The 4584-nt window shown below is 38.4% G+C and overlaps 1 long non-coding RNA gene across 1 annotated transcript; it reads right to left on the reverse strand.

The window, feature by feature from the left end:
* Positions 1 to 1111: 1111 nt before the first annotated feature.
* Positions 1112 to 3650, reverse strand: LOC137851697 (uncharacterized). Its single transcript, XR_011093369.1, has 2 exons — positions 3420 to 3650; positions 1112 to 1559 (listed from the first exon to the last, which is right to left on the reverse strand). It is a non-coding gene; the product is annotated as an uncharacterized lncRNA (long non-coding RNA).
* Positions 3651 to 4584: the final 934 nt, after the last annotated feature.

Genomic DNA, 4584 nt, shown 5'->3' on the forward strand with positions numbered 1-4584 from the left:
TATAAAAAACTATTATTTTTCTGAGTCTTAAGTTTTTTTCAGAGTGTTTTATCAGACTTCTTAAATGACTGTCTATACTTGTGGTAGATTTCCAGCTCTCACATCCATCTGTTAAGTTGAAAATAGCATGAACTGAATATTCAGTTTGTTCTTTATGTTATAGATTTTCAGGGACTGAATCTTATTTAAGCAGATAAATGCAGTTGCTGCTTTGCCAATTTGCGACATTATTTCTTTCCAGATATCCCCACTGGCTTGCATATTACTGCCAAGGTATTCAGCTTGACTCATTCTTACACTCCTTTGCCTTTTAAAGCAATGCTTGAATTTTAGGTTTCTTGTTGGAATTATTTTTGCATATGGTCATTACGGTCATGCAGAGCAGCCTTTTAGTTCACCTTTTCAGTCACTCAACATCTCATCCGAGTGACCATTTAAGACCTATGTCACTACCAAAATAAGATTTCAGCATGCTGCTATTGAGCCTAACAGTCTAGGTGTTTAAACCTTTCTGATAATGAATTAATAGCAAGCCCAAAACATTTAATGGTTTTCCACTGAGTTGTTTTTTTTTTTTGATGGGCTTTCATACAGCTTTGGCATTGCCTTGTTCATTGCAACCGTATTCAATGTTAATCATCAGAGTATTTTGTCTCATTTCACCCATACTTTATCTGTACATGCACCTGGATATAAAGCTGTGTTGATAGTAATTACTTGCCTTGATATAACACATTGCTTCAAGATACAACAAAACAAATAAAGATAGAGGCTGACAAATGCTTCAGCGATTTTTTTTTATTTTTATTTTTGCTTCTCTGTTGTTCATATTAGCGTGTTTTTGTCATTCAATCTTCCTCCAACGACTGCTTTTAGACTATGCTGATAGACACTACAAGTTACAGTAATAACAGACTAGTAGAAAAATGATGCATGACAGAAACTGAACAAGAGTAATACCCTCTCCACATACTAGCAAAAAAAATAAAAAATAAGGCAAAGCTTACATGGAGAAGGATGCATTTTAGTTTGCTAGGTCATTTGCTGACCAGCCACTGCTGTGGCTGCTGCACAATGTGTACTGGAGCTAGGTCTTAACTTGTTTTAAACCAAACCAGCAGTGACTATTGTGTAACAATCCATCAAGATGAGTATCTAGTAAAGTTTCATCTGGACCAAAGTTTCTTCCATGAGCTTTGCTTCAGCCAGCTTACCATAAAAAATGTGCATCCACAGAAGAAATAGAGGGACAGTCAAATTTAGTGAAGGTCACTTCACAGATTACCCTGGTATTGTTGCTCTAAGAAAATTGTTTTAAGAGTTGAAGTTTTTCAGAGAGAGAAAATCCCTCAATGTTGCAGTCATTCCCACCTAGTGAAGAAAAAGCAGTCTGCTTGGACAGCTCCTGTCTTCATACAGCTCCTCTGGTTTCTTCTGGCACAGGGCCCTCACTTTCTTCCAGCTGCATAGCTCTGCTGTGGCCATTCCTTCTGTCTCCAGTCTTGTAGCTCTTCCTCTCACCCTCCTAGTTAATTCTTCATGTGATCCCTGGATGAGATCTGCAAAAAGAGGTATTACATGACTAAGCCCTAAGTATTCTTCTGTTTGTGCATCTACATGATTTCATGGCTGCTCAGGTTTTCAGACATGGATTTCAGAGAATAAAGACATTTGATGTTTCTAAAAGGAACATTTAAAGCATGAGCAGCTTCATTGCTTGTTTCCAGTCCAAAATGAACTGAAAAATGCCATTGTTATCATTCTGTCAGGGGGAATTACTGGTTTAATATCAGTATTAGACATACAGTGGATGAAATGGCAATTTTACTCAAGATTTCTTCCGTTGAAACAGGCTGGCATACATGTTCAGAGTGCCCATATGGCACACTTCCAGGCACTGCCTCTTTTTAACCAAAATATATCCATATTTCTCCTTATAATTCTCTGCAGAAACAGTGAGGTGGAAAGTAGAAGGAGTAAAAACTCCTTCTAAGCTCCACCGTTTCAGCAATGGTTGAGGAATTCATTTCAGGGAAGACATTACTTGGTCATTCACACAGGGACCAGGTAGGAAACAGATTCCTTAGTAATAGGAATTAAAAAAAGAAAAAAGAAAAAAGCCAACTTCCTTCCTTTTATTTGGTTCTATTCTCTGCCCATATTAAATGATGAAAGAGATGAGTGAAGAATTGTTTAGATCCAGTAGTACACAACCACATATGGTCAATAACTGCTTAACTGCTAGCTGACAGTATGAACTAGCCATGAGCAGAATTGGCGCTGTCATTTCACAATGTATTTTTAGACTTAAACAGCTACAGAAATACTTCCTAGAACAGACAGAGTCCTTTGCTACATGGCAATTAACATCAAGAACCTAAAGAAAGGCCTGAAGTTTTTTTTTTTTTTTTAAGAGCCCAAATTCCTCCTAGGTTGGCCAACAGAGTATTAATGGCAGTAATTCTTAAAAATAGCTTAAGAATGAAACAAAATATACAAACAAACAACAACATCAAAGAAACACAACCAGTGTTTCTCTCAGGATGTACTTCTGACTAACCTAGTTTTACCTGAGTGCAATTTCTTGTCCTGCATCTCCTGCTTACTATGCTGATTTGCTGTGAGGTTTTAAAGTACTTTTCAAATTCCACAGGGAAAGAGCTACGACTTGGTTTGCATCACACCTAGCCTAGAACAGATATACCTAGAACTGAAAAGCAGCATTTCTACATATAGTGAAAAAGAATTTAAAAAAAAAAAAAAAAAAACTGAGAAATTTGACTAATCACATCTTTGAACCTAGGATAGGGAATGGATGGATGTCCTGACTCGATCAAAGTCACAGTCCAACCACTTCTAACTGCTGTGTTTTGAAGAACAGACTGTAAAGAGGCATCAAGGATCATAGTGATACCACACCTCCTCAAGAGAAACAAGGTCTCATCTGGGCAGATACTAAGGTAATTTCAGTTTGCAAAGAGATACTCTGGAAAAGGAAAGTTCTTTGTATACCACATTGTCTCTGTTCAGAATTCTTCTTCTGGGTCAGCTCACCTCTCATGAAGTGTCATTTCTTGACAGATCTACCTTTTCTGTTACTATTTTTATGGGCTACATGGACAATTAGTAAATGTTTCCATGGCAATTCATCGACAGTTTCCCATAAATGAAGATAGATTTCAGCATTCCTATACAAAGACTCTGTTCTTCCTTTCTGTTTTTAAAGTATTTTTAAGGCTAACCAAGTAGGATCATGTAGGAGTATGTTCTATTACAGTAACAATACCCCTGTGAGGATATTCAGGGAGGTCCAAGTTAAAAGTAGGCTATTAAAAAAAAAAAAAAAAAGAAAAAAAAAGTAATCTTGAACATCCATGTTAAAAACACATTCAGATGAGATCAGAGTGTGTGTTAATTACCATTTTTTTCTGCTGCAGACAGAGAAATACCTTCTGTTCTTCTTTCCTCAGCTGGAGCTGCAATCAGAATAAAGCTAAGGAAGGATGTACAGACCCTGATGTCTGTGATCAACCTCGATGTCAACCTCTTCATCCTTCCTGGAGGTTTGGCAGCCTGTGCTGAAGGCTGACTGTGGTATGGTGCAGCTGCCTGATCTGGGATCAGGCTGCTCCAGAGCTGCATTTATGCCCCAGCCCTTGGTACCTGCCTGGGCTATGCTGCAGCTGTGCCTGCACCTGATTTCTTCACCCTGATCCTGCCCCTGACCTGCTGACCTGACTTCTTCACTTGGCTTCAGACCCACCTTGTATGTGCCAAGATCAGAACTCTACCAAGAAAGAGGTCTGGGATCAAAACCAAAAAAACCCAAACCTTCAAACTAGTTACGTTTTGGAGCTTCAAAGAGGATTAACAGTGTGCACCTGGGCACAGCTGTGGATGGACCCAACTAGTTTAAGAGTCATGGATCAATCACTTTGTGTACTTCATCTCAGGCAGCCGTACAGGGAGACGCTGTGCAGACATACTCAGCTTTCACTTTTGAAGTGCACTTGGACAGTCCACGGGAAATGTTTTGGAAATGAGAACTGCAAAAACAAACAAACAAACAAAGGAAAAGCATGCCAAGTTACTTAACAAAGGTCAGAAGGAAAAAGCCTGCTCGTTCCTCTTCCACTGGAAAGGCACTTTATGAGAACGTCCTTTGGTGAAAGGAGAAAAGGGAGAACTGCTGATCCTTATTGCAAAGTGAAACTCTGGCTGCCTAACCTATGGCTGTAGCCCATTAGAAATTTCCCCTGTGAGCAACTGGAATGAAGGGAAGCAAATAACAGGGAGGACAGGCATAGTATTGCACCCCAAATTCAAAATTTAATCCAGAGCTCCAGTTCTATTCATAAATTATTTCAGTATCAACATATATAAAGCTAGTTTACCATATTACCTTCTAACTATCATATTACCTTGCCTTTCTTTTTTTCATTCCTTATAAATGAGATATAACTTTTTGCAACTACTGTGTGTTATAAATAGTTCTCTTTTACCATCCTGCCAATATGCAGCATGTAATCTGAAAAGAAATATAAATTCTTTCTGTGCTCATAATACGGTGTGTTTTCCAGAACT

This window comes from Anas acuta, chromosome 2 (assembly GCF_963932015.1).
Source record: "Anas acuta chromosome 2, bAnaAcu1.1, whole genome shotgun sequence".
Classification (NCBI taxonomy): Eukaryota; Metazoa; Chordata; class Aves; order Anseriformes; family Anatidae; genus Anas; species Anas acuta.